This window comes from Vicugna pacos, chromosome 6 (genome assembly GCF_048564905.1).
Source record: "Vicugna pacos chromosome 6, VicPac4, whole genome shotgun sequence".
Lineage (NCBI taxonomy): Eukaryota > Metazoa > Chordata > Mammalia > Artiodactyla > Camelidae > Vicugna > Vicugna pacos.
Window position 1 is genome coordinate 8,867,627 of NC_132992.1, and position 13,997 is coordinate 8,881,623.

A 13,997-nucleotide genomic window follows, 5' to 3' on the forward strand; every position below is an offset into this window, starting at 1 on the left:
GCCCAGCCACCAACTGTACCACTCCCCTGGCATCAGTAAGACAACTCCTTAGAAGATAACATTGCTTCTTGATCCTGTAAGGGGTCCCATGATCCACCATGATGATGCTCAGATCTGGATTGTGTAGAATGTCAGTAATACGTCATTTCATGTACAGCCCTCTGTCTCAAAAACCTTACCTAACTGTGCCTGGATTTCCAATGGGCAGAACAGTTCTCAGAGCTTTCTGAGAGGCTCTTCCCAGGTTGTAATCCTCAAATGCAGCTCAAATAAAATTTTTCATTAATTTCTTAGGTCAACTGATTAATTTTTTTGTGGACGTATGTATTATCCTCTTCCCAGCTCCCCACCCTGCCCCAACTTCGGCACGAAATATATATGAATTAAAATAAGTAGAGTAATTTATTTTTACACAGAGAAATCTGACAAAAACAATAGTGGTTGTACTGAGGGGGAACGAAGAAAAGAAAATATTTCAGCAGGTCACGTTCAAGGTGATGATAAGTTCTGAAAGTAAGGAGAGGCTGCCAAGCCCGGACAGCATGTTAATGTAATGTGTACCGGGGCTCCTGCTCTGGTTTTAGCACCAACTGTTAGCATTCCGTCATCCTCCACTCTCTTTGGCACTGTGTAGCAGCTGCTGCTTAAATCCTGTATGATAGTAAGCACTCCAAACACAGAACTCTGTGCAGTTTTAACCCCAACTTGCCCCATCTGAGGTCTCTGCCACTAGGCTCTCACAGGTGTCTATGGCGGCCTAAGTCCTAGGAAGGCCTTTGCAGCATTTCTGTTCTCATACTTCTACTGGCATAAAATGCAGGCACAGCTGGTAATTTCCTATTTTCATGTGACCTGACTTGAATGTAATTTCTGTATAAACAGAAGGAGTGAACTATTACAAGATCCACCTCTAACCTTAGGAAAGAAGAGGAGGATTTACCCTATTCTTTTCTTGCAACTTCATACACAAGCACACAAAACAGGTACCCGAATGGCACAGTTTAGGAAAGTGTATCAAATGAGAAATTGGTATCATGGTGGGACAGGAAGGAAGGAAGGCTAGCAATACTACTAGAATTAGTGAGAGCATGAATGCTGAGAGGACATTAGAATTGAAAGGAAGAAAAGTTCTGTGTTAGCATGATAGCGTCTTGTGTTTTCAATAACAATTGTATGTAACAGGCCATTCTGAAGTATAATAAATGATGTCTTCTAAATTCTAATAATGGCTGGCATTACTTATGACCCTTTCTGTAGCAATAGCCAATAAAAAAGATCATATTTTCAGTATATACATATCATTTTGAAGACCCTAACATTCAGAAGTGAGTCAATTTATTTAATTTATAGGAATATGAAAACCATTCTAGGAATAACATTTTATGATTCTTCTCTCATCAATATCTGATACTCTAAATTTTCTTTTTAAGCATCTCCATTTTCCATTGTCATGTCTGAATTAGTTTTATTATTGTATTTTACCTATTTCAATGTCTACTTCTTTTCTTTAATAAATGAATTCATGTGTTGAAGTCAAACCCTTAAGATTTAAAACACACTTTAATTATCATATATCATGTCATTAAGAAAAATCAGATATAGCTCTCTCTAATAAGAATTATGTTTACATTTATCTCATCATTAAATCTGACATTAAAAATAATCTTTTAAGAGCCATAGAAATGGAAATAACATACAAACAATTGACTGTATTCTTATCTTATTATTTAAAAATTTTTAACTATTTAAATAATGTTACAACTGTATTTCCAACATTCCCTCTGCTTATTTTACTTAAGAAAACAATGTTACCCATTAAAAAATGTACGTGTTGGGGGAGGGTATGGCTCAGTGATAGAGTGTGTGCTTCACATGCACGAGGTCCTGGGTTCAATCCCTGGTACCTCCATTTAAAAAAAAATTTAAAATTACCTGTAATAGAACCTATACATAAATAAATATGCATAAAATGAATACACATACATATGCTTATCAGCAGACAAAACTGTAAAATGACTCTGTAAAACTTCTAGAATTAAAAATGCTTCAAATATAGTGATCAGAAAATTATCAGAGCTTTCTTTAGAGAACAGTGTAGTTAATTACAGATAAACCCTGACTGATCGATTAAGTCCACAAAAATTTTCTTCTGGTTTTTCATTCATCATTTATGTTTTCCCATTAACCATTTTATAACAAATCAGAAAAATAAATCCAGTTTGTTAAGATCCCAGTATTATGCGCATTTACGTGTCTTATTTAGCCCCCAGACAAAAGACTCACACAGTTGCCTTCTATTTGAATGGATATGGAGAGAAATAAAAGAGAAAGAGAAATAAAGCTTTGTATAAACTTACTACACATCAATCAATCAAACCAGTGGAATCTTAAAGAACAAATAAATGAAAGAAGAAAACAGTGGGAGCATTTGATCAAGATGGCTTTGGGAAGAGCAGAGGCCATAAATTAAAAAAATAAAACCTTAAAAAAAAAAGAAATATGACTTTGTTTCATAAATATCATCTAAAAAGTTAGTTTATGGTTCATGATTAAATATTTGACACTCATAAAGAAACTGCATGATATGCTTTTGAATCACTGTATATTGTTAATTGCATTAAACCTTTAAGTTTTCATTCCCGTAATTCTATTTATTTATTTTTTGAGCATCTGAAACCCTTTGCTGGAAAAGCATTGCTATTTACTATCCATAATTATTTTTAATTCTCACCCATTCATTCAATTACTTTTTTTTTCCCTTCGAGTAGTTTATCTTAATTTATCATCTTCACTCTTCTCAAACTACATTTCGTACTGTCCGTTATAAATTTTGTATTTCTGTAGACTAAATAAAATTATTCTTGCCCTAGTAACCTAAATATGTTACAAGATTAGATATTACTAAATGTGTTTCAGAATTTGTAGGATGTGATATCAGAGACAGAAATTGATACCAAGGTTTAAGATTTTCAGTGGAAAGTTTTATGACACTATATTCTGGTCCCAATTTATGGCATAGAAACTTAGAGCAAAATAACCCAATACATATGCAGATCAACAAATAACCAGGCCTGACATATACACCTTATTTCTTGTGAACGTGTCTCATCTCCTTTATTAGATGATTAGCCTTTCAAGGACAGAGGCAAAATAATTCCCCAGCATCTAGCATATGCCTAGAAAATATTAAGAAATAAATGTTTGAGTTGTTTTGTAAGCCCAGTGAATCTTGCTGTGTATATTTATTTATCCCGAAACAAAATGTAATGCCATTTAAGATGTACAGCTACTGAGTTCTTTGCACATCCTATGAGCTCTGCACAAGTCTAACAGATCAATTACCTGCATTTTCTACTGTGACTTCCTGAGTGTGCATTTCTTCCCTCTGTCAGTCGTGGGGGTGAGGTGCTTTTGTTGCCCTTTACTTAGATTGTCTGTCCGTCTTCACAATATTTTACAAAGCAGAACATTTCTTTTAAACAATTTTTGTTCCCGACTTACCCTTTTTGCTTTTGAGGTTGTTTGACATTTCATGCTGGTAGGTAGAAAAAAGTAAAATTATTTTTAATGTGCAAATGAAATAATGGCCAACAAAAAAAACCTGTTCTCTGCATTGGATAATAGAGTTTTAATGTATTTCTGCTGTCGGGTTGGTGTATTTGTGTGATAATTTTATGTGACAGTGTAATTAAATTGTAAAACAATTCCCATTTCCTATGTATTTTATCTATTTATCATCATTTATTTCTTTACCTTCCTTTTCTGCAATAAATATTATTGTAAGGAGAGTTAAATAAGTTAAACCAATGCAATTACTTTTACAGATTGAAATTAACTTCATATATCAATTTGTACACATTTATACAAAGTACCTACAACTTGCCCAGGGTAAATAAATGTGTTTATTGCAGTATATTTATGATGTCACTGTGGTTTCCATGTTTGCCTTCCTTTTGAGTAATGATCTATATGTTTAAACTTGACATTTTAACAGTATTTTCAAACAATTTCATTCATTATCAAATAACCATTTATTACACTATGGCAATTTCATACCATTTACTGAACCCTTTAGACACTCCTAAACAATGATTTATCAACCGCTATAGAGATTTTAATGCTTATCACAGCAAATATAGACAGTAACATTAAACAGTGACTTGACAAGAGATAAGTAAATTATCTTTTTTTTTTAAATCTTGATGAGTCATGTTTAGCAATCACCACTATGCATTTTATAGTTCCACAAGAAATTAAAAGAAGTGTATTGGATTATTATGATCATCATCTCTTAAGATGGTTAATTATAAAACCTATACAGACATCAGCCATATAACCTCAAATGTTAATTTTAAAGGAAAGAATGAAGAAAGTTATTTCAATGTTTTGGATGCTGAACTACTTGGTAGCTTTTTGTGTCTGGGCTTCTCAATAGGAGGGACAAAATTCCTGCTCAGAAAATCATCTCTGGGTGACAAGCCTGGAATGAACCAGATGGATCATGTTGTGTGAAACCAATGGCTCCTTACAAGAATCCTATCTGCTTGCTGCACACAAGACAGCCGCATCGTCCTCGTGAGGTCTGACGCCACCGTCCTCGCTGGAGCATCCCACAGAAGTTACATAGCTGTAAACTTTCTTAGGGGAGAAAATTTAATTTCTCTACCCAAAGGAGCTAAATCCATGGCAGAATGTTATCTTCATAGGATCACACAGTTGATTGAGTGAGGACTATAGTCCTCCGAGAATGCCTGGAGAAAGTTTAGTTTAAAAACAATTAATAAGGACAGAAAGGGAGGCGAGAGAAACAAGACAAGCTTCCTTTCAAGTAGGATCATTTACATAAAACATTAAACCTGATAAAGGTTTCTGTCAGTGTGTGGGAGGGTCTGTATTTCTTTAGTTATCCACATCCAGAATGAATTAATTTGACACTAATTGCAGCAGGATTAAATTTATTCAATCTCCATAGACTACTCCTTGACTATTAAAATTAAATGAAGATAAAAATGAATTATTCTTTCCTAGATCAAAAATTAAACACCGAACCAATTTATGAGGATGTGGGGGAAGATGGGCAGGGAAGACCACAGCCTGTGAGGGTGTTTTTTTCCCCCTAAAAATAGATCGAAATGAGGAGCTTATTTTTGGATAGATTTATTAATTTAACAAAAAGATTCCTTATTTAGGAGACCTCTGGGATACCTTTAGAAAATAGACCCTAGGTATAAGAATCTGAAAATAGATACATTTTTATTAATACTTTAAAATAGGTTGCTATACCAAGAAATTGGTTTGCTGGAGAATGGCTTTTTTAGTAGTTAAAAAAAATGAATTAAGATCAAAAAGAAGAACAAATTTCAAGTGATTTCATTTCTGCTTGTGTCCTCTGTACATCCAAGTCAAAGAAAGAACTGCAGCAAAACTATTACAAGAAGAGATGGTCTCATAAACTAAACTTTGAAGGAACTCCTCATTTTCAAAATGGTCCTTAAACAAAAATTATAAATTCAAGGCAATTCCTGAGACTCCCTGAAACTCTCATCTTTTTCTTCTTTATTGTTGCCTGTTTCCTAGTCTTAGAGAATGCATGTTGCGGCGGGGGGAGGGGGGGTTCATGCGTGCGCATGCCCACACAGATATCTACACATTCCATGGTCAAGTTGGAATTTTAAAGGAAATCTGCTGATTCTGAATTCAAGGCTCTATCTCCTGTGTTGTGCAAACCTGCAAACTGTAAATACCAATATCCCTCATAAATATTCAGATTTTTTTAAGTATCTTTCCTATCACCTGGCATGGATTTTATGTATGTGTTTGGAGTATCTTCTTCTTTAATGCCACTTTTTAAAAGATAGATGATAACCTGTAAGATGTGTGATTTTCAGATATTTGTACTTAAACATCCACTAAACATTTTAGTGAATTCTTAAAATTTAATGAAGTAACAAGCCCTGATTCTGGCAAAATGCTAACAAATTAGGTAAAATGAGTCTTTGGTACCTTATAAATACTGACAAGGAAACTGAAGTTCTAGGGGACAGAGGTCACTTGCCCAAGGTCACAGAGAATATAGCAAAGTAAGGACTAGACCGCCTTTGGTGATCCCAACCCCATCTTAACCTTCCATGTTAGCATCAGTTTTAGGTGTTAAGCCATTCTATGAAAAATAACTGCATTCTAACATGAATCAGTGTCATAAGCTAATTAAGGAAAGACTAATAATACAATCTCAGGCATGAGTCATCTTATTGATTCAGATTCACCACCACACTCTCTCGTATCCCAAACTACACACGAGGAGTATTAGATACAATATTTGTAAATAGTGCCTGGGTAAGTTCATTAGAGATGGAATAGTGTCTCACATTTATATATACATAAAGTTCCTCGTGTTAACAGGTAATCTGCTGAAGAGTTGGTACTCTAGAATTTCAGAGATGAAGGATCTTTTAAAGATGATAATTCCTGCTAATTTTCTGCCATTTGATCTCTCCCCATTCTATAAATACCTGAAATTAGACAGTGTTCTTTTTTTTAGTAAGTATAATTTGATGCCTTAGCAATTATATTAAAAGAAAAGTAAGTATTACAAGGGAGCCGTGCAAAAGAAAAATAATGTTACAATATTATATTTTCTCCTCAAGTGTACTGAAAATGATTAAAAAGAATTGAATTAGTACATTTTACTTATTTACAGAGTTCCAGTGTTTCAAACTACAAGTAATCACCCAGATTCTCTCAGTTGAATTAGTTACTTTTAGGAGCTTAAGCATTTTGGTAAATACATTTGTAGAACATTTAGCCCGTTGCAATAGTGAATTAAATGTTACCACCTTTTAGTTTTTATATTTGTATTAAATAAAAATGCATTTGCCTTACATAGAGCCATGTTAGCACTTTGTTTTGTTAAATAGAATGAAATTCCCAGTTGACCCAACAATTATTTGTTATTTTGAAATGTACTTTCTTTTTTGAAACAAGTAAAATTATACTTTGACTCGAAAGATGCAGAATAAATTATTAATGCTTTAGTGAATGACGGTGCTGTACCCAACTTTGTGTTACTCTGGGTGCAGCTACTGTAACTGGCTGCAGGACAGTTCACTCTAGTTAATCAATTCTCATTGATATTTACCCAGCCCAGAAAGAATTTAAAAAGCATTATCACTGTGTTACCGAGCTCAGGTCTGGCTGCTTGCTGCTCCAAAATCAGAACTCAAGAAGCAAGTGTTGGTAGAAATGGAAAATGTCGCTTTTAATCAGAAAGCTAGCCATCTGGGGACAAGGTGGACTCGTGTCCCCAAAACCAACTCTGAACAGTCTTCTTGGCCATGAAAGTTTTTAAAAGAAAAGGGAATTAATCTCAGTTAATCACGGGGATGGGAGATCAAACTCATAGTCATTTCCCACTACATGCAGGCTTGTCTGCTCCTTGTGATCTTTCTTTAGATGAGATCTCGTTCACAGTTTGTTTGCAAGATTACTAAAGGGGAAGCTAGGGAAGAGATCTGGTCATCTGTTAATTCTTCATTTTTACTTTTTTGATCTAGGAAAGAACCAACAGGTTAGGCGAGGTATTGTGTGATCAAAAGATTTGAAATTTGTACGTGGATGTGGATGGGAGATGAGTAGAGCGTGAGGGGTGCCTGGTTTAAGGTTAGTTACAATGTAGCTTTGCTGAAGTGACAAGACAAAAGGGACCTTCTGCAGAGAGCTCTTTTATGCAAAGAGCTCTTTCCTGCCAACAGCTGCTTACAACTGTTAAAATCATCATTACCAACATCATCAACCCAACACTCTTTTTCTTAAATTGGAGGCTACTTCTTATTTATGTATTTCTAAATGTAGATGGTCATACTGCTACTAACATTCTAACATTTCACATCTTAAAAGAGAAGGAAGAGTGAAATCTCCTTCCCTCTTCAAAATTAATCTTAAGTAATAAACAGCATGGTAGTACTATGGCTCATACTTTCGCAAAAGCATTAATTAATAAGTGGAGTGATTTTTTTTTTTTTAGCAAACCTCTCTTCATGGTGGATGGATCTCTCTCCATCCTCTTCTTTCCAAATGACAACCATGATCTCCAATCTATTTGTTGCTATGATTCTGCCCCATTTTGTGCTTTAATATTATAAAATGTATACCATCAGATAGTTTAAAACTCATACTTGTCATTTCTTTTTGTTTGGTTGATTTTTTTGTTTGTTTTGAGGGTTTTGTTTTGTTTTTTTAACTGAAGTACAGTCAGTTACAGTGTGTCAATCTCTGGTGTACAGCACAATGTCCCAGCCATGCATATACATGCATATATTCATTTTCATATTTTTTTTAATTAAAGGCAATCACAAAACACTGAATATAGTTCCCTGTGCTATACAGAAGAAATTTGTTTTTTATCTTTTTTTATATATAGTGGTTAACCTTTGCAAATCTCAAACTCCCAAATTTATTCCTTCCCACTCTTTCCCCCAGTAACCATAAAATTGTTTACTATGTCTGCATATCTGTTTCTGTTTTGTAGATGAGTTCATTAGTATCCTCTTTTTTATTTTTATTTTTCTTTTTTTTTTTTTTTAGATTCCACATATGAGTTGATATCATGTGGTATTTTTCTTTCTCTTTCTGGCTTATTTCACTTAGAGTGACGATCTCTAGGTCCATCCATGTTGCTACAAATGGCATTATTTTATTCTTTTTACTGCTGAGTAGCATTCCATTGTATAAATGTACACAACTTCCTTATCCAGTCATCTGTCTATGGACATTCAGGTTGATTCCATGCCTTGGCTACTGTAAATAGTGCTGCTGTGATCATTGGGGTGCATGTATCTTTTTGAATTAGAGTTCCCTCTGGATATATGCCCAGGAGTGGGATTGCTTGATCATATGGTAAGTGTATGTTTTAGTTTTTTAAGGAATCTCCATACTGTTTTCCATAATGGCTGCACGTATTTATCATTTCTTATATGACACTGCAGTAACGTCTTCATAGAAGACTTGAATATTGGCTCCAAGCCTGGTTCACAGTATTAGTTTTGATAAGCAGTCTAAGGGAGTGCTAGTCTTTCCTGAGTTCTGCTGGATGTAATGCATACCCCCTACAGTCCCCAACAAACGCAGCCATGTTTAGATGTGAACTCTTATCCTCACTTGATTTAACCCATAACCTAGCTATTTTCTGGAATGAGCTGAATCCTTAAAACCCCATGTACTAAAATTCTCCAGTAAATAAGCCTAGTTTTCCTCTTAAATGGCCATCATCTAACTCTGCACGTGGAAATATTTCTTCGAAATGTGTGCTGTTGCTTCCCCGTACGTATCCTGTGGAATCTGGAAGCAACAGTGAGATGTAATATATGTATGCTGTCCAATTTGAATTTTCTGAAATCAGGAAGCACAAATTCTCTCTGGAACAATTTCTTTCACTGGTTCACTGTAGAAAAGAAACTTGTCACCCTGCCAAAGACAAAACTGCTCCTGGGTTTGGTTTTGAATTTTATAAAGTGAATAAGTGAAAAATATATACACATTTATTTCAGGCCCAAGTTATGAATAATTAAATGAATATATAATTGTATCCGGTTTTACCCTCAAGCTCAACCAGCAAAGACATTTTCAGCCCATGTAAAAAGGCTACTTGGTTTTTTTTTTGTTTTTTTTTTTCAAAAATTCTGAGTACACTGCCAAACATCACTGAATTTACATGCTCATAAGCAAGAATAACAATCTGTCTGTAAAATTATACAGTGGAGAGTGCAGCAGCCTTCAAGAGTTTTGTTTAATGTACATTATGCCATCTGAAATTTGAATTTACACAGGCTTTTTCTTAGTGTTGTAGCAAATGTCTTCTTCATCACCTCTCATCTTACCTCGGTTCAAGGTTCTGGTGGGTATGGGGAGCAGGCAGAGCACCTCTTCAGTCAGTTTTGACTGGGTGCTGTAGTTTTGATGTGTGAAGTATGACAAAGTAACATGAATAATGACTTTTTAACTTGAAGTTTAGTAGATGTACAGTGTCGTGTTCGTTTAACAGGAATAATCTTAACATGCATACGAAAGCATATATTCAAGTAAGTGGCGTCCCTCTTAAAGTTTTCCTCTTAGGACTCATCCTAATGGGCCTGTCATTGCGCAGGACACATTTCAATCTCTTCCTTTGGAGTATAATTATAAAGTAATAATTGATTGCTTTTCCATATTGCTCATTATATTGGCTCAAGTAAATTCTTAGTATTTAAAAAAAACTCCCTTTTTGCAGGGTAGGGTATAGCTCAGTGCTAGAGCATATGCTTAGTATGTATGCATCAGGTCCTGGATTCAATCCCCAGTACCTCTGGAAAATAAATAAATCAACCTAATTACCTTCCCCACCCCAAGAAAAGGCCTGAAAAAAATTTTTTTGATTCCTGTTTTAATCTGGCATTTAACTACTTCTTTTTGTTACCGGCCGTTCACACCCACTCCTCCTCCCACTGCTTGAGCTCCAGTCATGAAGAGAAGCATGAGGTTCCTAGAAACCTCCGTGTATTTGCATATGCCATTTTCTCTGCTCCGAAGATCCTCCTTCTGTTACTAAGATCACCTCCTTCAGAAAGTCTTCCTTTCCTGACCCCACCTCCCACTCCTCACCCCCAATCTGTGTAGCTCCCGTCTATTTAGCTGTACCTTGGAAGTACCAAGATCACCTCAGTCCACCAAATTGTTCACTGTCTTTGTTTGCCCCACTTCCTGGCTAATCTGTGAGCTCCTTGAAGGCAAACCTTGTGTCTTTTTCATGTGTACCCTCAGGTCCCAACCCTTAGGACTCACAATATTGTTCAATAAAGGTTTGTCCAATGACAGTTGGTGAATGGCTAAAAGATGTGTTGTAAGATTTGTGAACAGATACTTGAACACGTGGGTAACCTAAGATGATAACTCTGAAGGTAATATTTCCTAATTGAGTCCTAGTCAAGTTCAAGAATTACTGGATTATTCAGTAAATAACATTAGGTGAAATATTTTGTCAGTTTAGTAAAATCAGATTCCCTACTCCATATCATAAGCATATATATTAAATTCCAATTGGATTTAATGTTCATATTGTTTCAAAGAATGAACTGTAGACAACTATGACTGTTTATATAATTTTAGTGTGAGGAGGGCCTATTTAAACATAACACCAAAACCAAAATCCACAAAGGAAAAGGTTGATGTGGCTCTGAACTAATGTATCACTCTCCAAATGAAACTTTCTGCTTAGGGTCTGGAAGCCCCACTTTTTTTCCTTCTGTTGACTTAAAAAAAAACAGACAATGTAAAAATTGTAAGTAGAGTTTATTCAGTGTCTTACTGAGGACTGTAGCCTGGGAGACAGCCTTTCAGGTAGCCCTGAGAAAATGTTTCAAAGAGGTAAAGGGGGAGGTCAGTATATATGTGATTTTGGCAGAGGAAGTACATGCAACCAAACACACATCTTGGTACAAGGTTCATGCCAGTCACTAGGAACACATCTTAGTTAATGCTGTTAGTGCTTTTCTAAATACGGGAAGATGCAAGAATCCAGGTTCGTAAAAAATTTCTCCTGAAAAATAACTATCTGAAGGCCTGTTCTGCCAGTTCCCTCAGAGCACAGGGTGCCTCACTCCTGATCTTTCAGGGTGTGTTAGAAGTCAGTACAGTGGCTCATGATTCAATCCTTGTAGAGTTACATGGCTAGCAATATTCTTTACTTGGCACCTCTGAATTATTTTCCAGTTTTAAGAGTCTAAATATCTGCCTGTTCCAGGAGCCACATAGAAAAAAATGAGTGATTGTACCAATACACTGAAGCTTGTCTGAGAAGTTTGGAAACAGGGAAAATAGTGTCTTTATCATGCTTTATTCAGGTTAACAACTGGACTCATTGCTTTGAGGTATTTCACCTAAACTTTGAAGGAAAAAATATTGAGAGTATTATTTGGAAATGTAACTACTACACTATTTGAAAACAAGTTAGTTCTAGGTTTCTGACGTTTTGGATACTCTGTGAAGTGTGGTTTTTAACTATTAAAAACTGAGCAACCTTAATGTTCAATAAGGAATTGTTAGTGCATAAATTATCCATAATAAAAAAAGTTGGTGTTGAAATATACTTAATGACCTGAAAAGGAGTTCGGGATGTATTTTTTAAATGAAAAGAAAAAATTAGATCATAAACAATTATTAGGTACATTATTTTATTTTTATAAAATGTGTGCTATTTTTATGGTTATATATGTACAATAATCTGAAAGGACATACGTAAATGTGCTAATAGTGACTATCCTTTTTGCCTTATCTGTAGTTTATTCAACAATAAGAATGGATAATTCATGCGATGGGGATAAAAAGACAAATAGTAGAATGGCTTACTCAAAACCAAAGCAAATACTGACCAAGCTTATTAAACAATAAAGTTATTGAAATGAAAAAGGAACTAAAGATTGCAAAAAAAAAAATCACATAATTGTATTATGATTTCAAATGATTTTCTGCCACCCTGTGGAGAATACTACTCATTGCAGGATGTAGAACCATGAAAAATCAGTAACTGAAGATGAAATTGTTTACAGGACCATGGTCCGAGGAGTTGTTTAGCTAAAGCTCTGTTTACCAGTTGATCAGCTTTGTTTGTTCTCTCTGCCAGCTACTTAACAAAATTAGTATAATAGGAGGAAAATAATAATTTCCAACATATATATCATTACAAGATATCAAGCACTGTTTTAATATATATGTGACTTTTCTCACAAAAACCTTATGAAGTATTATTTTCCCCCATCTTATAGATGAGACACTGAGAGTCTAACCCCCTGCCAAGAGTGAGTAAATAGTGCCAACGAAATGTAAACCCAGGAGATGCATTTTGAGTTAATGATTTAAAATTTTGAGCTTTTCCGTTCCCCTTAAGCCCCACCATTCCATAATGCATTACACAGATAGCTGACTGCTGGGCCTTTGCAGGGATTTAGTGGGTGAGATTTGAGAGGTATCATTGTATTTTCCAAACTGATCTTAGTTCACGTGTTGCTACTCAAAATGTGGCCCACTGACCTGGGCCCTTCAGAGAACTGTTACTGGTCCACAGTGAGACAGGTAGTATAGAAATTGAGAGTTAGTGTTTAGGAAACTCTATGGCAATTTTGCAGGTAATTTTATGGCTATTGACTCTAAAGATAAAATGTTGCTAATATTTTTATTTTGTCTTCCCAAAGCATGGTCCATAACTAATTAGAAATTTAAAAAAAAAAAGTTGATCCTCCCCAACATATAGTTTTGTAAGCAGACAGGGTAGGGGGTCCCCAGATGAAGAGAACTGGATACAGCTTTTTGACAAAAGAGAAGCCATTTGGGGCCTAAAGTCATTTTGTGATACAAGCCTGGCCGCGATGCTTGCCCCTAAACCTTGAAACAGTGTCAGTGATATAAGGAACTTAAGGGAACAAAATAAGAATCGACTGTTATCATGCAAGAAAGGAAGTAATAGCAAAGATAATAAACCAGTTGTAAAGACTCTTAGTTCTGTTTCAGTGGCAGAGGTTAAACTGAAGTGCTCAACCATTAAAGGTCACCTGGAGCCTAAGGGATGACAACGTTGAGCCTTTCGACTTCAATCAACTGAAGCTTGGACTCTATCCACCTTTGCCCCAATCCTATGCAGAATTCTCTGCTGACGCCCCTTCTTGAATAGGCATGTACCCTTAGCTTAAAAACTTCCCCAGTTTTACTGTTCAGAGAGACACTGCTTTGGGAAAGATCCTCAGTGTTCTCCTTATTTGCTACAAGAAAATCCTTCCTTCTCCTGATGTTTGGCTTGGTTGTCTTTCGGTTTGACATCCAAGAGGTGAACCTAGTTTTCAGGTAACAGTTTAAGTAAAGCAATGTTTTAGAGCTATTTCCACCTCTACTTTTACCCAAATCTAAGGTCTAGCTCCCCAAAGAGACATACGATATTGTCGTCCCTCCCTCCATTTGCATCCATATCTTAATTA

The 13,997-nt window shown here is 35.4% G+C and overlaps 1 protein-coding gene and 1 non-coding gene across 2 annotated transcripts in view; both read left to right on the forward strand.

Annotated features, from left to right (window-relative positions):
• BNIP2 (BCL2 interacting protein 2) overlaps nucleotides 1-13,997 on the forward strand; it is a 178,110-nt gene that overhangs the window by 142,671 nt on the left and 21,442 nt on the right. The gene's annotated exons all lie outside the window — the stretch shown is intronic.
• Nucleotides 1,837-1,909, forward strand: TRNAV-CAC (transfer RNA valine (anticodon CAC)). The gene has a single exon. It is a non-coding gene; the product is annotated as a tRNA-Val (tRNA).